A 25,927-nucleotide genomic window follows, 5' to 3' on the forward strand; every position below is an offset into this window, starting at 1 on the left:
AGCTTTGTTCCCGGGCACGATGTTACTCCTCCCTGTGAACTGACATGGGGGTGTTTTTATAAGAGGGCTCATGGGTGGGGTGACTATGAAGTCGTTGCCAGAGGAAAATGACAATGCTTGTCCCGAAGGAGAGACAAGAGAAAGAGCCGTCCAGCTGTCAAGGTTGTGAGTGACAAAGAAATGATTATCCTTCTATGGTCTTCCTTCAAGCTCTCGAGCAGAAGAATACATGATTTTTTCAAAGGTAGGTGGGTCCTAGAACAATTTTTACACACTTGAAAATATTACTTCTTTCTTACCTTTGGGGCTCAATTTTCTCGTTTTGGAAGGATGGGAAAAGGCAGGATATATTGATTTAGCTAGACAATGTCTAAAACCACCTGGATGCTGGGTCAGACATCAGAGTCTCCGTTTCCACATGCATTCTCCTGAATTGGAGTTTCCAAGGAAAGGGCTTAGGAATCCCACCCCTTGTGCAAGCGTGCTAGACGACACTGAGTGTCTGGTAAGTTTGGTCAGCAGGTACTCAGGAATCTCTGGGCCCTTCCATTCCACAGTTGTTAACAGACTGAGGGTTGGCCAAGCTGCAGTGCATTGTGGGAGAGGGCAAGGGCAGCCTGTGCGCGGCTGCTTGAGGAAATCACAGGTCCCAGCCTGAGAAAGTCCTTCCGACCAATCTACCAGGTCCCCCCACTGAGGGCACAGTTGACCCTTCCAGGTGACTCAGAATGAGCAAACGGTTATGTTGAACGAAATTTCCAGGCCCAAGATGGAGTCGCTTCTGCCCACGTGCCACATCAGCAGACCAAAACACAGTCTATCCAGACCCCAAACCAACCCACTCTGGGCTCTATACTTAGTTTCTTTGTTCCTTGTTCGTTTTCTATTCTTCTCTTCCTCCTTCTTTATTCTTTATCCTATACGCACTTCCTGCTTTCAGCCCCATTTGGCCGTTCACTCAACTCTTGGGAGTGGAGACTGCCCACTTGAGAAATAAACGTTGTCACCCAAATTGTCTTCTTGAATCATGTTTAACAGTTATAAGGAACAGGATTAAGGAAAAGTAAGTTTTAACAAGGACTGGAGGGGAGGTCAGCTGACAACAGGGGAGGCAGAAACCCCCATGGGGACATAGGTTCTCAGCAGGGCAAGGTACAAAGACAGATGAGCAGAATATCATGAGCGCACCCCCTTCTGCAGCATAAATCCCTGAACGTTGCTCAGGGTCCTTCCCTTTTCCGGGTCACGGGTTCCCTAGCCACAGAGTGAAAGGCATGAACCAGACACCAAGGACCCCTTCAGGGCCTGACATTAAGCTCATAACACTTGGCAGCTTGGCTGAGGGCTGGTCCTGACTTCTGCTCGGACGGTCCAACCTAATCCCACCTTGCACTGAGGGCCCGCGGAAGGTGCCTCGGTCTGGCCTTCTAGTGAATTCCAGATGAGTGTAACAGACGCAGGCCTGATTCAGGTGGCCAGTGCTCAATTCACTTCCAGGGGTTTTAGGAATGAGACACAGTCTTAAAAACTGAGAGATAGGGTAGTTCGGCTTTTTTTTTTTTTCCCCCTTCAATATCCTGGTCTTTCTAAATGAAGAAAAACTCAGAACAACCCAATAGAAATACCTGTCATCAGACACGAACCTGCTTTTAAACATTTTCATATTTTATTATCACTTTACCTTCCCCCTCACCACCCAGCCCTCTTGCAAGCTCACTGGTAGGACGTGGTCCCTATAACCCAGATATGGGACATCTTATTGGCATACAGCAGGTGCTCAATACGTGTCAGGTGAACTCACTGACATCTTAATAATTGATTTAAGGTTTCACTGTGCTAAATATTTTCCATGTATTTTGTTGCCCAGTCTTGGTGGTCACCCTTTGAGGTAAGTGGGTAGTTGTGAAATGGTATCTCCTTGTGGGTTTGATTTGCATTTCCCCCACGATGAGGGGTGTGGAGCATCTTCCCATGCGCTTATTTGGACCTTTGTATATCTTCTTTGGAGAAATAGCTATTCAAGTCTTTTGTGCATTCCTGAACCCGTGGCTTGGGTTTCTAAAGTTGTTGGGCTTCTAACTCTTGATACCTTCTGGATATTGATCCCTTATCAGATACGATTGCAGCCCCATTCCGAAGGGTGCCTGTTGGTTCTGTTGATAGTGTCTTTTGATGCAAAGAAGCTTTTAAGTTTGATAGCCCAGTTCATTTTTTTTTTCTTTTGCTGCCTGTGCTTTTGGTGTTATATCCAAGAAATCATTGCCTTTGTGATTTTGATGTAGCCAAATTTGGGAACTATGAATCTGGCCCATGTCTAAATTTTTTTTTTAATAATGTCACCTTCACCTCTTGCTCTTTTTGTTTCTCCAAACAAAAACTCAAGTCAAAAAACCTGTCTGTAAAAGAAAGAACTGCTTGGAGGACCAGTTCTCCCCCAAACGAGTAACTGATCCCTGGTCCATGGATGTCCCCCAGCAATAACTCCTGAACAACCTCCACAGGTTTAAAAAGCATTGCTCTAGTGATCTAACCCCACGCCTTTTTAAATGGGGACCCTGAATCCTTGGGAAGGAAAATGAGTTTCTAGAAATGGACAGTCCCTCTGCTGTCTGTCCCTTAGTTCTCTGTTGAGGGGCAGCTGAGGGGACCTGTGGGGGCAGCCAGAGGTGGCGAGAGCCCCTTGATTCCCCACTGATCAAGATGGCCAGTTGGTGTCAAGATCAGTGAAGAAGATAATTCTGTGCATATGGAGAGCTTTGGAATGAAAGCACAATGCTAAGGTAAAGTAAGATAAGTTTTCTGTCTTTTAAAGAAAATACCACTCAAGTTTAGCTAGGTAATTAATTAATTCACACGTAGGTGCAGAGTGGGAGCGATTACTGAACAATGACTAATGGTAAAGAATAAACCCTAAGGGAAGCGATGATCAAGAAGATGAAACAGTTTTAGTTTGGAATCCTATTACAATTCTATTTCAATATAAATAAGCCGACACCAGAAGCAAACGATTAACCCCAAAGCCGCTGGCTGTTCATTAGCTGAGGAATAATTTTACATTTCATTATTATTCATGCTGGCTAAATTTCCATTAAAACCAATTTAGTAAACTGGCCCTCTGATGGGCTTGAAATTAAAAGGAGGTAGAGAAGACAGGGAGGGGACAAAGCAGAGGCCATCATTTGAGCATCTAGGGATGAGAAACTCATGGGGGGCAGATTGCCACTTTAATTAAAGATAATGTCTCAATTCACTTTCAAGATGAGCCTCCGGAAAGTGCCTGGGAAATTTTCCCTGGCCAGAGCCTCTGGCTCATTCACGGAGGGGCGATTTCTGTTGCCGGGATTTCTGATTGAAAGGAGGAATAGCCGGCTCATTCCCAGATCAGCTCGCTTCCCGAGCCTCTGGCTCTCGGCTGAGCTGTCTCCAGCGGGGGAGAAAGGGCTTTGGAGCTCCCCAAATAGCTCTCCCAGAGCCTGGGCAGGGAAGTCGCTGCTTCATTCTTTGGGCCATTACGCAGGCTTAAGGGCTTTTATTTAACATACCAATGTGACCAAAATACCAAAGACTGGCTTAGCTCACCCTTCGCGAGCACTCGCTTTGGCCGAGCCCTGAACTAAGTACTTCCACGAATTAACTCATTTAATGCTTTTAAGCTCTCTAATGAGGTAGATTCTATTACTGTCCCCATTTTACGAATGAGAAAGCTGAGACACGGGGCTGAGTAATGATGTTGCCCGGTCAAGACGGCGCAGAGCTGGAGTTCAAACCCGTGTCATTGGACCCTAGACCTGGGTACTTAACCGCTGGCTCTACAGCCTCTGGACAAAACAACAGAACAACTTTACATTTTTTGTTGTCAGTGGGAGACAATGGGCCAAGGTGAGTGGGGGACAATTTGTGGGGGATTTTGAATGCCAGGCCAAGGGATTGGAACTTGACTCTTTTTTGGGGAGGGGCTCCCCAGAGTGCAATGCCCAGCCCACTGGGAGTCCGCGGACAGAATTTAAAACTATATTTAACAAGTACATGCTGGTTTTTTTTTTTTTAAGATGATAAGAAATAGGGGCACCTGGGTGGCTCAGTGGGTCGAGCATCTCTTGATCTCGGCTCAGGCCTTGATCTTACTTACGGTCCTGAGTTCAAGCCCCGTGTTAGGCTCCATGCCTAAAAAAAAAAAATGGGAAATAAATTTAGGTTGCATATACAATCGGGTGAACAAGACAATCCTTACTGAAGAAAAAAGGCAAATTTGTTTAACGCTTCCCACGTACTCTTCCCATTTATCAGGCATCGTTTCAAGTGATTTGCAATTTAACTCTGAATTCTTGAGACTGTGTAAATCAGGCACTTGTGTTCACTTTACTACAAATGAGGAAACCGAGGCAAAGAGAGGTTAACTCATCCTAGATCTCATAGCCAGTGGATGGCAGAGCAGGGATCTGAACCCAGGTGTTTGTCTGTAGACTCTGTGCTTTTCGCAATTATGCTCAGTGATTAAGTGTATAGGAGGCTGGGATATAAAAATCACGAAGGTGGCTGCCCCATGATGGGCATCTGCTCCAGGTGACGCACTCGGAAGTGCAGTCTTCCTGAGGACTGCCAGGGGATGTCGCTGAGAAGCTAGCTCCGGCCTGCGGGAGCCCTGGAAGCAAACCTGTGGTTCTTAGCCAACAGGGCAGGATTCCCAGCACATTTCAAGGATCAGGTGTCCACATCAGCAACCAACCCAGCTCCAGGAGCCCAAAATCACTTTGTGGGGAGAGTGGAGCTTTTTCTTTCATGGGCCTGGACCAGTACCACACCCACTCTGGAAGCCAGAGGTCCCCTGGGACTGCAGAGCCCAGCTGCTTTGGAATGTGGCAGAAGAAAGAGCAAGAGTCTGACTTTGGGTGGCTCCAAATGAGCAAGAATTATGTATCCACAGAAGAAATAGCCATGCCTTCTCCCCTGGCCGACGAGAGTTCTCGAAGGCTAGCTCATCAGCAAGCCATGGAGCAGGACTGGTGTCGGCCCTCCGCTTCCCATCAGTGGATAGACTGTCCATGTCCACCGGAAACTCTATGGTTGGTGAGTTCGCTACTTGGGTCACCCTCACTAAGGATCCCCACTGCCGCCCGGCCTCACCTGCTCTCCCCTAAGCCTCACTGAGTGAGAGACTGTGTCCTGTGCACCTTCCCAGGCCTGCATGGTCACCGGAGGCATCTGATGTCTGATCCAGAAGAGCAGGGTGGCCCCCGACCCCGGCTCTGCCTCCACCCTGCTCTCCCACCTGCTAACTTCATGGCCCTGAGCAAGCAAGCCGTGTAACCACTGTGCCCATTCTCTTCATTGGAAAAGGGTACCGTCAGGAGGCCGACTCCATGTGGCTGTGTTGTGAGGGTGACCTAGATAATGTATCTGAAATGTTTAACCCAGTGCTGGGCACATCTTAAATACAAGATAAATAATGGCCATAAGTCCCAATAATATGAATGCAAGTGTCAAGTTCGACGGCCAAGATCTGGGCTTTGGAAACACGTAAGCCTCATTTACGAGTCTACCACTCGTGCCTGGACTGGGTTCCGCACCAAGGATCCACCTTAACCTCCCAGACCTGACGCCTTCTTCCTTTTAATAGAGCCACTTTCCCTCTGGCCCCTACAAGCCCTCACTTCTTTACCTAACGGGAGAAGCGATTCTTTGCCAGAAGAGGGGGAGACATCCTTAGAAAGGCTAGTCTAAAAGCCTGCCATTTACGGTGCAGAGAGAAGGCCCTAGCTACTTTTTCAATGACACATGCACAAAAGCTCTTGCTGCGGACACAAATAAGAAAAGTGGAACCCTTGGCCCGGTGTAATTCACTTCATTTATTGACCGGGGTTCTCTCCCCCAACCCCCGGTTCCTTTGCATTTATCAGCGGTTCAGAGACCCCTGGCATTCAGAATGATTTGTAATGTAAATTATATAATTGTACTTTCACATATTTTAACATCAAATGAAATGATTGACTACAGAATAGGAGCTGTCTACAGGTGGGGGTCAATTACCATCTGAATAATCACAGGGCCACACAAGAATAGCATAGCCGCTGAGCGTGACATATTTTTATCTCTATGCATTTCAATGAAGTCAGGCTAGTACATAAAAGGTTATCACCTAGGAAACATATTTTCCTAAGCACAAGTTAAACATGCAAGTGAGATCAGCAAAGATATTCAATTTAGCCAGTCAACCCTAACCTATTAATATTTTAACAAAATCCAGTGAGGATAATTTTTTTCTTTGATCCCATTTCATGTGAGCAGCCGGGAAAGGGAAGAAAAATTAAAAACAAAATAGTCAAGCATACAGAATGAGGTTATGCATTAAGTGGGCTATTTAATGTTTCTGGCATTTCATAGCCCAGGGGAAAGTGTGGATGGATTTAACAATCGAGAGCTGTGTTCCCTTGGCCACAAAGTTCGAGAAACATAAAATAATCTATACTTCCAAGCTGACAAATCGTACCTGACACCCAGCTTCAGCTCACCGGGACTCCAGAGATCAGCATTAATCACATGTTACAGGGGGTAAAAAGAAAAGTAAATCACGCCAGCCTGAAAAGTGAGATGGAAGGTCTTCGGGCAAGGATTTTAATCAATAAGATGTGGGATGATCACCAGAAGCTATTGTTTTAATCTTCCAATATGAAAAGAAATGAATGCAAAACACAAAACTACCAAAAGCCAGCGCCGCTTGCAAGATTACTTGTAAGAACGGAAACCAGTCGGGCAGCTCCCCTGTCCTTTTTGACTCACGACACACACAAACGATTTCTTTCTAATGGGATAAAGTCAAGCCCGTCCTTTAAGTTGCCTGCTCTGGAGCCTCAGCTGTTGCCCAGCCCCTGGGTCATGGCTTCTGGCTTGCTCGGTTTCCCTCGTGCGGTCAAGGTCCACTGCTCTTGCATATCTGGCGTTCATTCATGCTTCTTATAAGGGCACCATCGTTGTCCTCGAGTGTCTCCCCTCCCCAGCTCTCAGTCCCCGTGGTTTGGGTTGTGTTGGCTCCACCGCTGACTCTAGGGAAAGACATGTCTTCATCCTGGCATCGCAGCGATGAATTGGTTCAGGGATGGGTGTGGGTGATTCATTAGAGATCCATGAATTGCTGCCTTGAGAGTCCTTGGTCTCTTGAGAGCCGTCATGGAAGAGGCTGCTGAGGGTAGAAATGTGTCCCCCTCCTCCCCAAATTCATATGTTGAAGTCCTAACACCCAGTACTCCTCAGAATGTGCCACTATGCCTTTATTTGGGCCCAGGGTTGTTGCAGACGTGATTAGTTACGATGTCGTACTGGAGTAAGGTGGACCCCAATCCAATATGGCTGCCATCCTTATAAAAAGAGGACATTGGGACACGAAGAGGTGTGCACGGAGAGAGCACCCAAAATGAGGACGTGAGGATGATGCTTCTGTAAGTCGAAGAACACCAGAGATTGCCAGCAAAGCACCAGAAGCTCCATGAGAGCCTGGAATGGATTCTTCCTCACGGCCCTCAGAAGGAACAGAAGGGGTTCAGGACGAACCTCCCCAAGACGTGCCACGTTGGCATGTGGATTACTGTGAGCTGACGTTGATCAAGGCCAACAAGACTAAGCAAGAGCTTTTACCACGCCCGCCCCTGCCCCTAACCCCACCCCATTAATTGCTTAGATTATTTTACTAAAGGGTCTGGTCCAGAAGGAGACCATCACGGGACATAACTACAGAGAATACAGGCTAAGTATGGTAAGCTGTGGGGAAGCCCGGCAAGACCCAGACCCCAAACACCTCTCTGTGTCCCGTGGTCTCTGCGTGGCCTGGCAGACACTTGTTTACCACACATTTACTCTTCCTGTCTTCCTGTCAGTTGTCTTCCTCCGCTTGGAAGCCCCAGACCCCTACCCCTTTCTCCTTAGCTCAGGATGGCAATACAAGCCTCAATGAGGCCTGGGGCGCTCCTAGTCTTCTGGGGCTCCCATAAATAGGTAATTAAATTACTTTTTTTCCTGTTAATCTGTCTTATGTCCATTTAATGAATAGATCAGCCAAAAGAGCCTAGAAGGGTAAAGGAAAAATTTTTCTCCAGAACCAATCCCGGCAACATTCTGATCTCACGTCTCCAGAACCGTGAGACCATCCATTTCTGTTGTTTGAGCCACTTGGAGTGTGGTATCCGTTACAGGGGCCCTAGCAAACGAATCCAGAGGCCCACTCTCTTTTATTCCCGTGTATTGGGAGCTTTGAAAATTTAGGTTTAGCATGTGCTGTGGTGCGAACGTGTCCTCTGAAAATTCATCCATTAGAATCCTAACGCTCTCAGATGGTGGTATTAGGAGGTGGGGCCGTTGGGAGGTACTTAAGACACGTGGGTGGGGGCGTCATGCACAGGATTAGTTTCCTATAAAAGATGATCCTGGGAGTTCCCTTCAACCATGTGAGGACACAATGAGAAGTCTACAACCTGGAATACAGTGCTTGCCCTACCACACGGGCACTCCGACGCCAGACTTCCCATCTCCAGAACTGTGAGAAATGAATTTCGGTTGTTTATAAAACTCCTCAGTCTGTGGTATATCGTTATAGCAGCCCCAAGGGACGAGGACCACGTGGCTGGCATTTATCTCGCCTGGCAGTGGAGCCAACAGTTGGAAAAGCTGAGCCGTATTTACAGAGATACCTCCCTCAGGCGAATGTTGCCGGAGCCCCTGGATCCAGCCATACCTGACGTTCAACTCTGATTCTGTGGTTACGTGAGCCATTAAATTCCCACTTTCATTTAAGCTGCTTCAAATTGAATTTTCATCACTTACAACCAAACAGCCCTAAATGATTTATTCTGGAAAGCAGTCAATGTGATCTGAGGATGAATTAAGAGATGTGAAGTCTTTAGAACAAAGGACATAATCATGTTAATGAGACCACAGGAAGGTTGCATTCAGTTTGAGGCATCATACTTTCAAGAGGGATGCAGATAAATGTGAGCAGAGCAACTGGGTGATGAGAGAATGGACGCGAATCTCAGGAGGAATAAGGGATGCTTGTCCTAGGGCAGGAAAAGAGATTTATAGAAAACATGGTAGATGGCCTCGATTATCCACAGGACTGGCAATTAAAGGAAAGATTGAGATTTATTCATGTGTCCCCTAGGATAGAACAGGGAAACCACAGGAAGACAAATAAAATGGTGATTTTCCAATGCTTCCAGTCATCGGAAAAGGAAATGAGATGCCCGGGATAGCAGTGAGTGCCCCGTCACAGGAAGCATTCCAGCAGCAGAGGGGAATTCCAGCACCTGGTGGGTATCCACTGAATGGGAAGATTGACTGGATTACCTTGAAGCCCTCCCAGCTATGACTTTTAGTTCTATAATCCTTTCACTAAAACCCAAGTGAACTTGGACACGTCCTTCCCCATTTTTGGACCTCAGTTTCCCCATCTGTAAAATAAGGAAGTTGGGCCCAGTGGTCTCTAAACATTCTTCTGATGGGAACATGCCATGATTTCAGGATTCCAAGTCAGTTCTTTCCACCTCAATTTCCATCCAGACCCTGGGAAAGTCTTGGAATCACTCCGAACACACAATGTCACACCACTAACCTTTGATTAAAGCAACAGCTGACACATGGATGTGGAATCGGTGGTGGCAGAATGCAAAGCAGGGATCATTTCACATTCTTTCCCCCTTTGCTGTAATTAAATTACCCACTCCACAGCTGAGAATTGAGGGATAGTAGTAAACTTATCATCAATCTGACTATAGAATTTTTTTTCTACATGGCCTATATTAGGCACACAGAACACTTGAAATCAACGGGCCAGTTAAGCCACAGACTGGCTTAGGAAGATTCTGGGACTTAGGAGCAGGAAGTGGGACATTCAACTTATCTCAGGGCCGAGTTTGTTCCCTTCATTTCTATTGTTACCCTTTGCAGCCCCTGGTCAGATTACCAGACACCCAACTGCCAACTCAGCCCAGCCTCCGGGTTTGAAATTGCAAAAGAGCCTGAAAACATAAGAGAAAATATTCTAGTTTTGCCCAGCATGGATGTGGGCTGAGCCAACAGGGAAAAGAAATGTCTGTTTATAATCAAGAAAGAAATCAAGAGCTGATTATGGGAGAGTTTCTGTCCACTGTGCTGGAGAAACAGGCTGGAGACCTGCTCAGTGAGTCAAATCCCAGCCATTTTGAAGAGACCCCATGGTGTTCTCCACGATTTTAACATCTGCTTATTGTCTTGGTCTAATTAAGCTCTCCCTTGATGCCGAATTATTTTTTGAGTTCAACAATCTTTTTTCGAACATAATATTTAAAACCAACCTCCCCCCCCCCCCAGCCCATGAGCAGGAGCGCTCTGTTAAGACCATCTACGAGTTGCCGTTATTTTGAGAGCTTTGCCTCCTTCAGCAAGTGAACCCATTTCTCAGGCTGGGAGGGGTTCCTGGAGACTGAGAAAGTCACAGTGACTTTTTTCTCAGTAAAGACTGATGCGTCATGAAAATGAACCTTACGGTCTCAAATTGTGAGGGTCTTTCACCTTACAAGTCTCCCAGCAGAGGACTCACACATCGAAAAACATGAATAGACCAGAAACAAGCCCCCAAGAGCCTACAGTCTCAATAGAAGTCTCTCGTACCTGCATGGACGGTCTTGAGTACGTGCATGGCTGAGGTCACTGGCATCTCCCCACACCCCTGTTCGAGAAGGAAGGCTATAATTATTATTCTCAGCTTCCAGTGGGATGGGGGCGGGGAGACTGAGATTCAGAGAAGGCAAGCGTCTTGCCCAAGGCCACAGAGCTGGTAATGCAGGGTCAGGGTTGGAATCCAGATGTCCTGATTTGATTTCTACCAGACCAGAAGCTTCTAAATATCATTTAGAGCAGCCCATATTTTAAAAGCAGGCATTTCTGACTTTTTAGAAACCTGTTTGCTGGGGCCCCTGGGTGGCTCCGTGAAGCATCTGTGTTCGGCTCAGGTCATGATCTCAGGGTCCTGGGATGGAGCCCTCTGTTGGGCAGGGAGCCTGCTTCTCCCTCTCCCTCTGACCCTCCCCCCTGCTCATGCCCCCACTCACTCTCTCTCTCTCTCTCTCAAATATACAATCTTTAAAAAAGAAAAAGAAAAAAGAAAAGAAACCTGTTTGCTAATCCCTTAAAACAGTGGATCCTAAAGTGTGGCCCCGGACCAGCTGCTCCGGCATCACCCGGGGAACTTGCCAGAAATGGGAGTTTCTCGGGCCCTATTCTAGACCTTCTGAACCCAAATCTGGAGGGGGCAGGGGAGCCAGAAACCTGTGTTCTCAGGCCCTCCAAGTGCTCCAGAAGAACTCTCAACCTTCAGAACCTCGACCTTAGAAGATGGGGAGATTTGTGAGGTTACTTGAAGGGCTTCTCTGAAATACAGGCACCGAAAACATGAACGCATCCCCCCCGAGTTCTGTTTGCGAAGGCCAGAGCCCAAAGCCCTGAGAAGCTTGGTGCGATTCAGAGCTGCCTCAGTTGGCTCTGAGAACACAGGAATAAACACTGGCTCACACGCACATGCAGGGCCGGCCCCGAATTCTCTGCCAGTCACTCACCAGTGGTGCAGAATGGAGCCCAGCGCAGCCGTGCGGCGGACTGTAGTCTGGGACAGGGTGACCAGTTACTCTGATCCTGTCGTCTTCGGGAAACAAAGAGCCAAAGTCTCCTGGATGTCTGGGGTCAGCAGAGGAGACCGCAGGGGTTCCGGTCTCATCGGTATTATGCCAGACGGACTACGACTGCGTTGTGCATTCCTGCTACTCCCCACACTTGGTCCCTTTTGGATGTCAGCGTTCTGCTGAGGGACACATTAATATGCAAGGAAAGCAAACATCACTAGAAAGATGGGAAGGACAAAGAGGCAGTGGTTACTCAGTTGGTTCTTTTCCCCGCGCGCAGATGGTCTCCAAGGCTCGCTGGAGAGCAGGCTTGCTTTGGAGCAAGGGAGAGGATTCAGTGTCCAAGCATACCAGGCTCTCGGGTCTGGCCACGGTTCCGCGTGCAAAATCTGCTCACAAGGCCTGCTGTCACGGACGACGCCAGGAAAAGAGACAGACAACACGAAGACAAGTGCGGTGTCTTCCAAAGGCGGGACAGTTTCGGACAAAGTTGAACGTTACGCCCAATGATCTAAACCGAGGATCTTTGCACACGGGTGGTTCTCGGGCTGATCTTGGCTTGCAGAAGAGTTTCATTTCATCTACACTTGGTCCAGTTTGATGGTTTCATCTTAAAGGTGAATTTGTTGCCTCCAAACAGACATCAGGACATTTTATACAAAAACTCAGGATTGCTCCGGTCTTGAAAAAGACCACAAAATCCAATCACACTGGGTCCGCTTCCCCATGTGACAGTGACCTCCTGGTCCCAGGTCTGGCCAGCTTTTTTTTTTTTTTTTTAATATGACTCACCTGAGCTCAGCAAACATTTGCATTTGCAAACCCTAATTTTAGCACACCCTGAGTTTCTACCCTTCAGTGTCTGAAACCCGAACTGGTTTTCGTCCCAGGCTATAGCAGAACTGTTTTCTCCTGGGCGCTTGCTTTCCAGTGAGTAATCGGCAACGAGACATTGACAATAAATTTGGGATCTTTAGAAGGGAAGTCATATAGAAATTTAAAATCAATGACCCCATAAGTGTTCACATTCTCTGCCAATAAAATCAAATGAAAAATACCATAATCTATAAAATGCCAGTTATTAAGAAAATCTAACCAAATTACTTAAGAGTGTTTCTAGCCATTTATGCGTTTATTACCCACCTCCCTAGGTGACTAGAAGCCCCATGAGGGCAAGAATTTTGTTTTGATCGCTGCCGGATGCCCAGTGCTCAAAACAATGCCTAGTAAATTGTGGGCACTTAGCAAAGATTTGTCGGGCAAACAGTAGGATTTATGGACCCTTCACTGATGCGAGGCTTTGTTCCGTGCGCTTTATGAGGATTAAGACTTCAGAGATGCTCTTAAACTAATAAAGAAATGGAGACAAAGAGCAAGTAACCAATGTGCCCACTGTTGCCCAGCGGGTCAAGGATGCAACAGGACTAAGGGGCAGGTGGCCCAGATGTCCAACCACTGGGCTGTCCTGCCTCCTTCCTGAAGCTCGTACTATGGCTCTGTTTCTTGGGCTGGAACTAATACACTGAGGTTCCCTGAGCCAGTCCAGGCCCTTGAATCTCCTTCCGGAGCAAAGTAGCTATTCAGTAAGAGCATGCTGGATTTGCGTTATTAAAATTACTGTTTCTCTGAGAATAAGAACAGCAGGACTATTAACGAGACCCTGTAATCGAATGAAAAAACAAGAAGTTAGGACACTAAAGACCCTCCCGGGGCTCTGTTTCTATTTTTGTGTCTTCCTTAAGCCTTTATAGGTTTCTGTTTTCCCATCTATAAAAATTGGGAGCATGCTTTTCCCCAGCATCCTTTCCCTGGGAACATTTGAAGGGCAAGATGTGATGGAGGAAAATTCAAAACATGGAAATATTTATAATAACACAACGTCTCTGATGAGTTTAAAACACTGTTTGCAATTCATCGTTTCATTGTCTGTCTCCCCACCACCCCCTTCCCACCAAGAGCTCTATTAGCAGGACAAGGATGGTTCCCTCCGTCAAAATGGGGGAAGTGAGACCAGGAAGCATTGCCTCACCCATCGACCGTCACAAAGTCTGCCAAAAGTAGGTCTAGAACCCAGCCATTTCTTTTAGGCCGAGTGTAGCAGCTGAACAAAAAATAGAGGAAAATGGGTCATTGTTCCAGACAAGCTCTGTGAAGTCTGGGCCTGGAGAGGCTATGGCTCAGACAGGCACAAAATCAACCATAGTAAGAGGCAGGAGACCCCACCAAGAAGAGGAGAGAGCAGGCTTTCCAGAGCCGTGGCAGACCGTGAGCAAGATAAGAGAGGAAGGACGAGGGCAGAGGATCCCAGGTAAAGGGCATCTGCAAGGTGCTTTAAGGAACATTCCAGAAATGGTTAAGTGGGCAGGCTGTGTTGGAGCAGAATTGCTGACAGAAGAAGGGACAGGTGGGTTGAGACCTTGAAGGCCGAGTCTGAGGGCTCCCCTAAACAGCGAGAAGCCCGGAAGGTTTTCTCAGTGGGAAGAATTTGGGTACCAACAGTAGCCAGTCCCGGGTTCAAATCCTGAAGCTGTCTCTTTCTGGTTCCAAGCGAGCATCTCCATTTCCTCACCGGTTTGGCTGATGTGAGGTGGGAAAGAGGGAATGTCTGCAGGCCCCCAGAGCCTGGCATGCAACAGACAACCGTCCTGCTCTGGTCCTCCCGAGGCTGGCTGGACAGGAGGTGAGAAGAGACAGGCAGCGGAGATGAGAGGCTCTCAGATGCCGGGCTGCGAATTCATTAGTGATGTGGAATGTAGCGTCACTTCCCCCTCAAGCCCCTGCATCAGGCAGACGCATCTCAATCCGTCAGCGCAGGGGGGCTTCGCAGGCTCAGGTGTGGGTTTGCGTTCCAGTGTTTTATACAAAGAGCTCGCTCTCTTCAGACTTGCACCAGTCCCGTAATTGGGGAGACACGGCTGAGCGTCTCCCTTCACATCAACTTTCATGTGTGTCTTTGAGGCTTCTCTTCCCCGATTGTTCAGGGGAGTCTTGTGTGAATACATAATCACCGCCCTCCTCCTTGCTGACCGGCACTCCCCTTCCACGCACTTGGCCGCCTCTGTGCACCGGGCAACGCATCCTCTAGAATCAGTCTTCTTCCGTGGAGAGGCCGGCTATCTTGTTATTATTATTTTTTGAGAGCTAGGAAACAGATTCATTCAAGGGGGAAGCAGGCAGCTACTCGCCATTAGAGGGAAGGAGATAAATAATTGCTTTTTAATACATTATTTATCGCCCGTTCAATTCTCACATCTTTCTTGCGGAGCTTAGAACCTCAGCCACGCCGAACGAGGCCCTTATTTACCCACCGCTGTATAAATGTAGATCATAAAAGTGCATTGAGACTCGTGGCAAAAGCGGGGATTCGTTGAGAAATCGCTGTCCTGGCATACAAGTTTTCCATACCACTCCGATTTGAACATTTTTTTTTTTCTGTGTCAAGTCATTTCACAGGTGGTAGAAAATAACTTCTTTCTGGGCTCGAGCCCAGTTCTTAATTAAACAGCCTTTCCGTTCTAGGGTGTCTGAAGGATGTGTGCTGGAACATGGGTATGCGTGTCTCACTATCCACTGAGGGTTTGCGAATTTGCTGGGGTAGTATTGGGGTCTGGATGTGTGTGATATTGGATTCCCTGAACTTCCTCTGGGGCTTTGCAAACTCCCCGAGGCCCTGGGAGCACAAGACAGGAAGGAAATTCACCAGGAGGCCTGGCGCTGGTGGCCCAGGCTTGTGTCCTTGAAGCAAGGTCATATCCATGCCCCGTCATTTTTCAAAGCACCCTTACACTCAGCTCTTTATTTGATTTTCACAACCACTGGCGGACAGGATGGTGGTTGTCTCCATATCATGGATGAGAAAACCAAGGCTGAATGTCTCAGGCCAAGCATCCCACGTTTACCAAAGCCCAGGGCTTTTCTCATTTACCGGGCGTGGCATGTGGGTATCACTGGGTGCTACTGGCTGGGCCACTGTCTAAAGAATCATCTGCGCTAACCGGAAGAAGACCCATTACATGCATGTTGCAAGTGTCCTGGGCACAAGGATGGGTGACATTGAAAGGACACTTGAAAGTCACCTAATACACCAGTCACAAACTGGACGTAAGCAGGAGCAAACGTTGGCCCCAGACTTTTTGGACCCGCAGTGCTGTGTCTGGCTTTATAACCATGTAAATCAGTTGTAAACACTTAAGCATCAGAAGAATTCACATTAACATGCGAATTTCTATCTCTCTTGAGAAGTCAGGTCTGGCCACACTGACGCCCCACCTCCCCCTCCAGCCACCACCGCCATTAAGTTGGCTGAGTGACAACTGTCCCTTTGGGTAGACTTGAGCACTCCAGTTCAACAACATCCCCGCTGCTCCCTGACATTTTATACTCAGCCTATTTTGGTCAGTGAGGTTGCCGATCTGGTTCTGCAGGCATTTAAAATATTCTACAATTTAATTTAATGTATTGATTTAATCATGCCTATGGGGAAAGCTTCACATCATACCAAGGGAATATACCATGAAAAGGAACCCTCCCTTCCGCTCGGTCCTGCAGTTTCCCAGGACAACCACTGTGACCAGATCCCTTATGCGTTTTCTAGAGATGCCGTATGCACCTGCAAGCATATTATATCATCGTCTTTTTTAAAAATGCAAATACACACAACATTCATCATTTGACATAACGATACTTTAGGTATCGTGCCTTATCTACGTAGAGACCTGTCTTGTTCTTTCCAAAGGCTGCGTCCTATGCCTTTGTGTGGACACATCACAGTTTATATAACGAGCTGCGTGCTGATGGATATTTCGGTTGCTTCCATCACAAACGGTGCTGGTGTGAATATCTTCGCCCCTGCTTCTCTGTGCAAGTGTGAGTGCATCTGGAAGAAAGACTCCTAGAGCTGGAGCTGCTGCATCAGAGAATGTGCCTTTACAATTGCGATGTTGTCGGGGCGCCTGGGTGGTTCAGTTGGTGGGGCATCTGCCTCCGGCTCAGGTCATGATCTTGGGGTCCTGGGATCGAGTCCCGCATCGGGCTCTGCTCAGCGGGGAGTCGCTTCTCCCTCTCCCTCTGCCTCTCCCCCCACCGCTTCTGCTCTCTCTCTTTCTCTGTCTCAAATAAATAAAAAAATCTTTAAAAAAAAAAGTAAAAATAAAATCGTGATATTGTCACATGACCCTTGAGAAGCTATGCCAATGGGCACCCCCACGAACAGTAAATAAGAATGCTTCCTAAATCTAGGGCCTCTTATTCCAGCCAATCCATTTGACAGGTGAGCAAACTGAGGCCCCGAGATGGCCAGCGACGTGGTTGTTAAATAGCACAGCCCAGACTTGAAACGACCCAGGACCCGTGATGCTCTTCGCCGCCTCCCTCCGCTAGGCCCCAGCTGTTCTGCTGTCCCTGTCTGCCCCCCCCCCCATAGGAAACTAAACCAAGGGGCCCTGGGATTAGCTCTGGGGTTTGGCAACTAGACCGAGGCCAGCTCTGGGGGAGCAGATGTTCTGCTAACAAACACTTCCATCGTGACTGGCACACGCTGTCACCTTGGTGGGCTCGCACAGCAGCCAAGGCCAAAGAGTAAATGGACCATGGAAGCTGATTTACCAGCCCAGCCCTCAGTGGTTTTTAAATTATAGATTTTTAAACAAAGCTAAATATAGAGCAATTAAGAAATGGCTCCACGTTCTACCCCCAAAAACAAAACAGCTGAACTGGAGCTAACGCGGCACATGCATATGCATGTGAAATTGGAGATGAACAGAGGTTGCTGCTTAGAGGAAAATCCAAGCCCCTTCCCTAGGTTTCTCTGGCTGAGCCACATATTCCTGCCCCAGGGCCTTTGTACACGCTGTTCCCACCGCCTGCTAGGACCCCTCTCTTCTCCATTCTTCTCTTAGCTGACTTCTCTTTCTTTCCAATACAGACCTCAGGTTTTCTGTCTCTCCCAGTTCCTAGCCCAGCCTCATTTTATCCTTTCTCGTGGCTTTTGGACAACTGGCATTTTCATTTTTTGCTTTTTTTTTTTTTTTGGTCTGATTCCCCCCACTAGTCTCTGTTTCTTCCTCTCTACTTTTATAATAATAGTTCCACTCTGCCTGTTATTGTGAGGACAGTTGAGAGCCTGATGGCCAACCACCCGTGGGGATCTCTTCTCCTTCGAACTCAGCAGGACTTCTAGTCTGCAGCAGGAAATTTAAATCTGTGTTTCGTACTACGGCAATCCCCCGAACATACACTTGTACTGTGGAGAGCATATACCACAACGTCAGGTGGGATGGGGAGAAACGTCAACTACATTTTTAATGGTATTACCTTCCGCTGCCACCCTGCTCGGAAGCGCATAATTCCTGTCCTCTCACTAGTATTCCTGCCTGCCTACCTTGCTTCTTCTAGTCTATTCTACACTCCAGAGCCAGAAGGACCCTGTTAGAGAAGTCTGATCATGCCACCCCTCTACTCAAGTCCTTCCATGGCTCCCAGTTTCGTCAGAGGAAAGTCGCAAGTCTTGACAATTATATAAGTGGGCAGCAAAGCCAGGCCATCCCTTGTCCCCCCCTCCTGGATGTCACCTACTGTTCCCCCTCCCCCCAGCTCACCCATCTCTAGGCACATCGATGTCCTCAAATATATCACACATTCTTGCCTGAGCACCAGTGCATCTTTTGCTCGCAAGCCTGGAAGCTTCTCCTCCCGGCTGTATTGCATGGTTTGTGTTCTTAGCTCCTACCAGTCTTCAGTCAACTGTCAGCTTCTCATGCAGCCTTCTCCAGCCACCTCGGTTAAAATGACTGCCAACCCATCCCCTCTTCCTGTCCCTTTTCTCGGCTTCCTTTTTCTCCAACACACTGACCCCCCTCCCTGTGTTCCATCTATCTTCCTTATTTCTCTCCCACATGGTCTGTCTCCCCTACCAGAATGTAAGCTCCAAGAAGACAGGACATTTCTGTTTTGTTCACAGCTGCACTGCTCATGCCTTGAACAATACATTTGTAGGAGCTCAATAATTATGGTCAGCAGAAGGAACGATTCTGGATTTCTGAGAGTTAGCAACAGAAACTGACTCTGGGTAGCAGAAGCAGAAGCAGAAGCTGCTAGTTACCTGGAAGGTTGGGAAGCCCCATCAGGGTTCAAATAGCAGGCTCAGAAGGAGCAGGAAGCCAGCAATCTCGGGAGAGCTGGGTTACAAAATTATAGCCGAGCTGATGGAAGAAGGTGCTACTTGTGACAAATGACCTCCCCGAGCTGCAGCCACCTGCCCGTGTTCCAGAGTCCAGGGAGCCATGCCTGGCTGCTTGTGTCTGCCGCCATCATGGTCTGGGGGTGGGAAGGCGGACTTGGCCGTGGCGGCCTCTGCATAACGGGCCATTTCCCGAAAAGAGAGATTGCGATGCTTTAAGAAGGGAAAACTTGGATGTTGGATAGAAAAAAATAAATAAATAACAGCAATAAATTGTTCCCTTCTTTACATTCTTTTCTATGCAGAGCGAGTACGGTTGTCAAGAGTGCAGTCTCCGCTCTAAAAGTTGAGGGAGAAGAAGAGGAAAATCCCACAATGGGAAACTCTATTTTGTCACTCACAATCAAAGGTGTACCAGTAATCCTTAAACACGTGAAAAGATGCTCAATTGAACTTAACATAATAGAAATGCTAATTAGAAGCAGAGCTTAGACACTGTCTCTCACCCATCACATTGGCAAAAATCCAAAAACTTACCAACACACGTTGCTGGAGACGCTGCAGGGAAACAGGTGCACTCTCGGATGGCTGGAGGGGGGGCTGGAAGGCACGCCTCCAACGGAGGGATTTGGCGTACCTAACAAAACTATGTATGCCTCCACCCTCTGCCACAGCCATCCCCCATATAGGAATTTACCCAGAAAATACACTTCCACAAATAAAAATCACATATGGAAGAGGTTATTCACTGTGACATTTTTTGTTACAGGAAAATACTGAAAACGACCTAAATGCCCATCCACAGAAGGCTGGCTGAATAAATGATTGTAAATCCATACAACAGAGTCCTATGCAAACCACAAAAAGGAATATGGAGTGACTTCCAGCAAATATTAAGTCACAAAGCAAGGTACAAACGATGTATACAGAACCTCGAGGACGGTATGCTAAGTGAAATAAGCCAGTCATAAAAAGAGAAATGCTGTGTGATTCCATTACCTAAAGTAGTCGACTTCATAGAAACAGTAAGTACGGTGGTTGCCAGGGGCTGGAGGGAGAGGGGAGGAGAGTTGTTGTTTAATGGGTGTAGAGTTTTAGTTTGGCAGGATGGAAGGTTCTAGAGGTCTGTCACACCACAGTGTGAACATGCTTGACAGGACTGAACACTTAAGGTGGTTAAATGGTAAGTTTATGCAATGTATTTTTACCACGATTTTTAAAAATGTTTAAATATATATATAATATGCTTTTGTGTAACAAACATGAGGGAAGAGGAACATATATAGTATTTGTGTCTTTTTCTAAAAAGAAACCCATGAAAGATAAACCAGAAACAAAGAAAAATGTTTTCCCGTGGGGTGGGCTGAGAAAGCCCTTAAAGTCCTTAAAGAAAGTCCCTTAAAGACAAGGGACGGAGACTTGTCTTTATACACCCTCTACACGAAAAGCCTCCAATGCTTGAAACTTGGGAATGTTTTAAAAGAACAAAATAAATTTAAAAGGGTCTAGGAAGCAAATCCTAACTTTGAACTCGAACAGAAATGGATGCACTGGGCTGTACGTCACAATGATACCATCACACACACACACACACACACACACACACACACAGTAATTGTGGCAACTTTTGAACACCATATTCCGACTGCCCACCTATAGTGGGATATAGTCTGGGAACCGAAAAAGAATGAAGAAACCTTCACCTGCATTCGGAGTGCTTTCTGCGGGTAGGGGTACAAGGCAGCAATTCTGAACCTATCGTGTGTGTTTTGCAGGCTGGGGTGAACGACTAATGTATCAGTAACCTTGGGACCCAGAGTCCTCGTGGTGAGAAGGGGAAAGGGGGAGCAAAGAAGAAAGCCCTGTGAGTATTGAATTGAATTGTAGGCATCCTAGAAACTCAGGAATTGTTACTTGGAGCAGAAATGACATGAGATCAAAACTGGTTGGAACTATTCTCCCTAAACAGGGCTCCCAGAAGAAGCATCCCATGGGCTCCTACTATTTGGACTTCCAGAATAGTCCCTGATCCTTTCCGTGTGGCTTTTCCTTAATTCTTGGAGTTACTCCATGATGGTCCATTGCATGTGTTGGCTCGGCTTGCCTATAGTCCCCAGGTATTTATTCAAATCTAGCTGTCACAGTGAAGGTTTTCTGTAGCTGTGATTAAAACCCCTAATCAGTTGACTCCAAGGAAGAGAGCTTATTCAAGATCACCTGGGTGGGCCTGACCCAATCAGGTGAAAGTCCTTAAGAGCAGAATGGAGGCTTTCCAGAAAAGAAGACATTCTGCCCATGGACACAGCTACAGTGCCTCAGAGCGCCAGCCTGCCCTCCCAACAGCCTCGCCCTCGGACGTAGGACTTGCCTAGCCAGCCCCACTGGCATGTAAGCCAATTCCTTGTGATAAAACACTGAGTACATATCTTCTACTGGTTCCATTTCTTGGATTGAACCCTGACTGATACACCTTCTAATAAATGTCTTTGATTTCTCCATTAATTTAGTTTATTTTGCTTATCACCCCGGAGTAGAACCCCACTTAAACTAAGGTACTGGGAATGTCCCCATCATACTTCCCATGGAAACTTCTCAGCATGGAGAAGGCCATGGGTTCCATGTTTACCAGGGCCTGTGCCTTCCGCATTCGGGGGGGGTCCCACCAGGATTTGATGAATGAATAACTGGTTCTATTAACAACAGGCCGTAAGGTCGGGCAGTTCTGGGTTCCTTCCTCTGTGCCTTCCTGATCAAGCTCAGGATTTGTCAGAGGCCCTGAAATATTCATGAACACCTGCTCCGGTGATTTTAACAGCTGCATAAATAGAGAGGGGCCCACAGGGGAAGCAGGGAGCCAGGGGACCTGGGCTCTTCATGTCACTTCCCACCTGTTCTCAATCCCACTAGCCAAAGAAAGTATTTAGGAGGTCCCGAGGAGCTCTGAGATCCAGAGAGGGCCAGGCCTCAGGCAGGAAGCTGCAGGAGCCCAAGGGCCAGGGCATCAGCATCCCCTGGGGGGCCTGTGAAGACACAGGTCACTGGTAAATAGGCTGTAGGTCATCTGAGTCAGTAGGTGTGGGGCGGGGCCCCGGATCTGGCATTTCTAACAAGAGATCCTGATGCCGCAGGTCTGGGGAACTCACTGCTCTATGGTATTAAAGCAAAGGCTGCGAAAGAGAAAAGTGTAGACAGTAGATGCTTTATCCGTCTACAGCAGCCAGCCCAAGTCTACACGCGTCCGAGGCTCTTCTCTGCACTGCAGGGCTTGCGCCGAACTGCTGGGGCTACCTGCCTATTCCGGGATGTGGCCAGAGGCCCCCGAGCCATCAGTCCGAGCAAGACCCACCTCACTGTCCCCAGATTCCCATCACTCACATGAGACCCGATCCCTACCTGTGCACCTTGGCTGATGACTTAACGTCCCTCTCTTCGGTGTGCTCATCTGTGAAATGGGGCTGACAACGGGCACTACCTCGCGGACCGCTGTCAGGACTCCGTGAGGTGACGTGCACAAAAGCACTGACTCCCAGCAAGCCGTTGGACCGGGCAGGATCCCGGCAGGAAACGGAATCCCACTCCGCGGGTGCTAATGAGAAGCCTCTAACGAGCGAGGCAGGAGCTACTCACAGAGGTGTGCGCAGCGTTCTGCGAACCGAGGAGGTATATGGAGGCACCTGGAGGCTTGGCGATTGAGAACAACTGATTCCCTCCCCCAGCGCTGAAGAGGCAAGGAGAGGAACTGGCTACCAGAGGCCAGAGAGGGCTGGGGCTTGGAGGAGGACCGGCCTGGCAGGAGCTGAGCTTCGGAGGGAAGCCGTTGCCAGATAAGCTACAGCCGTGTCGGGAGGTAGCAGGGAAGAAATACTCTGACTTCTCTCCCCTCTCTCCCTCAGATCTCCTGCGAGGCTTCCCACTGGCAGCGGCCAGAGGACAACGAAGCCCGGAGATGTGGTGCAGAGAGATAGAGACCCACTCGCTGGAGCACAGGGCAGGGAGAGAAGGGCAGAGAAGGACCGCGGTGCGGCCGTGGAAGTAGAGAATCGGGCACACAGCACTTCGCACGCGTGCACTGTCGTTATCAGCAGGGTGAACGTGCGTTCTAGCTTCCCGGGACAATTCCAGCTGATGTCCATTGCACATTTTCATCTCCAAAGGTGTCCCCGTTGCGATAAAATCTGCAGTCACCCTACTTATTAGCTATTATCAAAGCAAGAGAAAATCTGCTCTGCAAGGGGAAGCATTGCAAAGAAATCACCTGATCCTTTGGGTACGTGTTCAAACCCAAGGTCTGCTCATTGACGCAAGTGGGGGCGACTTGGGTGTATTCCGTTGGTGAACACATGCATATACAACACACGGATAGGAAGGTGCCCATGTACGGCTTACAGAAAAGTCTCTTCTGTATTTGTCTCGTACATCAAGAGATAAGATTATTGTTTTTACGTACCTAAGCCACACTACTTTGGGAAACTCTCAGCTTAGCTGAGCCGAGAGCCCAGAGAACGGCTACTTTACCAGAGCCTTCTAGGTGCTCTGTAAAAACCCCTGGGTGAGGGGCAGCAGGGCCCCAGGCTCACACAAGAAATCCCCCAAGGAGGCCACAAGGAGCCAAGACAGAGTGAAGTCTCTGGGTCCAAAGAATCTACCTCTCGTCTCCTACCGGCTTGCTTTATCTGTTTAGCAAACTCACTCCACATCTCGCCTCCTCTTTGAGCCTGACATCTAGCAGGATCTTTGAAATTTATTTTCTCCTTTTAGCCTGCTGTATTTTTAATGTCTGAGTGAAAGAACAAAGGAAGGCGAACACAAGACAAGATCGTTTCATTCCTTCAACGGGCTGTTGTGTAGCCCAGCTCAAGCTCAGCCAACATAAATGTTTTAAAATTCCGCCTTTGCACGAACCAAGTGCCGGTGTAGTCATCAGCTCCCAAGCCAGGCCCTGTTTCTGCCTTTCATTTGGTGACTTAAAAGGCCCCCGCATCAATCATTAACAACCTATTAACACAAGCAGCCCAGAGAAGTTTTCCTGGTCTGGTCAACCACAATGGAAGAACTCCTGTTGCCCAGCTGGCTGGCCATCCGCCGGAGCAGAGCGGCTCACGCAGGCTGCTTTCAGCTTTGAAAAGGGCCTGCTGATGCCTCTTTCATCTCTGTCTGAGTAACAGATACCTGGTAGGGCTGCTTTCCTCCTCCCCCACCGCAAAACTATCCACCTGCCTCCCCGGCTTCTGGTGTTCAGAGATGCTTGCACAACACCCACGGTATCGATCGCGTGCAACTGACATGCGGGGCTGCAAGATGTCCTCTCGGCATGTGGGCCACAGCTCACGTCTGTGTTTTCCACTCATGTCAGACCAAGGAGGGGCTCGAGGTGTCTTGAGAAGACCCTTTTCTGCCTGGTGTTTCCAACTCTTGTATTTAATTGGTTTTGATTTGAAGCAAAAACAATTAACATGAAGAGCCTTTTGCTAGTCAGCTCGAACCTGGCCTTTTTTTTTTTAAAGTCCATGGGATTTGGACAAAACACATTCTGGAACTTTGCAGACCTAGAGAATTGGATTCGAGGCTCGATGTTGACACTGATTCACCAATGACCTTGAGGAAGTCACAGGTACGCACCGGACTGGTTTCTTTGCCTTGAAATGAGAAGGTTGGTCTCCTCTGACTCTAGAAACTCTGACCACAAAGTTTTCACGCCAGCTCTGGCACTGAGTCTGGCTGAGGGTCTTACTCCCCTCCATGCTTTTCCCTCGCATATGGGGACAATAAGACTGGTTTTTCTTCCCTCCAAGAGCTGCTATGCTGGCCAAGGATGGGAAAGCAATTTAAGGGACTTTGGAGGACAAAGGAATGAAAGCACCAAGGACTTGAGCAAAATGTGTGGTTGTTTCATGCAGGTGCTGGTGGACTCCCTCCAAGGACCTTGGACATGGGAGTGAAGCGCTCACATTGGGTCTGTCTCCATAGGCTCTGCAGGGAGTGAATAGATCGTGTCGTATCCATCCTGTACCTAACCCAGGAGCTGGCACCCTGGAACTACTCCCAATATCTACGGGCCGAGTGACTGGGAGAATGTATGAATGGATAAGAGCAGAGCGCAGCAGATAAATTAGCACTTTAAGCCATGAGAAAGGAGAAATAGGGAAAAAATACTAAACACACCACGTGCTGATTCCCCTGCCTCATTTTATCTCCGCTGTCAAGTATTCATTCTGTCTTTCCGCCCTTTTTTTTTTAACTACCAAGGCACTGCTGATTCAATATCTAAGGGTGATATTTTAAACTCTAAGCCTGCCAATGAAACCGAGTTGAACAGGCACCAGCATTCCCGTTTGGTAACTAGACCATCTACTTCTAGATCCAACCTACCCTTAACTCTGTCTCTATTCCCACCCTCACTCGCTTCCTACTCCGTTCACTTACATGATATCTGCTCCTTTTGAAGGTAAGGGAGTCTATCTTCACTCGTACGCTAATTCAGCAAATAATTATTAAGAGCCCACAAGGTAGAAGTCAGGCACCATACTGAATTCAGGAGCCAAACACGTGACTAAGACTTGGCTACTAGTCAGGAGAGGCTGGATCATGCCGCAAAAACAAGCAAGTTCACAACCTCAGAAACCTGTTAAGTACTGAGTCGACCTCTCATTCATGCTGCGTGTCCATCCGTCTCCGGTCACCAGGGGGCGCTGCTCCTCCAAGTCTCTGAGACCCCGTCTGGCCAGGTACTTCCACATTGCCGCTGCAGTGGGAAAAGGACCTTCCTCGCTCTTTAAAGCTTCCTCCTGGAGGTGATATACATCGCTTCTACTCACATGTCATTGCCCATGCCTGGCTTTACAGACAGGCAGGAAATGCAGTCCTACTATGCGCCGGAAGGAGGAAAGAATTGGAACGTTCATGGTCAGCACTAATGACCACCCCCGACACAACTCCTGCCCTCTGGGAGGTTACAGCTAGAGAGAGACCCGGGTGTGTAAATCCACCGAACACTAGAGTCTGATCGACCCCGGCCCTGGCAGAGGGCCACCCAGGGAGCCATGGAAGGGTAGAGAAGAGAGGCTTGGTCCCTGTCTCTGCAGCATCGGGAGGAAACCTCACCTTTATC

General features: G+C 48.1%; 1 long non-coding RNA gene across 2 annotated transcripts; it reads left to right on the forward strand.

Annotated features, from left to right (window-relative positions):
* Positions 1 to 45: 45 nt before the first annotated feature.
* On the forward strand, positions 46 to 21,229 carry LOC148108220 (uncharacterized). 2 transcript variants are annotated; one of them, XR_015720846.1, is made up of 4 exons: positions 46 to 244; positions 19,589 to 19,844; positions 20,595 to 20,683; positions 20,789 to 21,229. It is a non-coding gene; the product is annotated as an uncharacterized LOC148108220 (long non-coding RNA). The 2 variants fall into 2 exon arrangements; XR_015720845.1 differs by having other exon boundaries at positions 20,595 to 21,229.
* The last annotated feature ends 4,698 nt before the right edge of the window (positions 21,230 to 25,927 follow it).

Source organism: Ursus americanus, chromosome 21 (assembly GCF_024610735.1).
Source record: "Ursus americanus isolate L20-20 chromosome 21, mUrsAme1.1.p, whole genome shotgun sequence".
NCBI lineage: Eukaryota > Metazoa > Chordata > Mammalia > Carnivora > Ursidae > Ursus > Ursus americanus.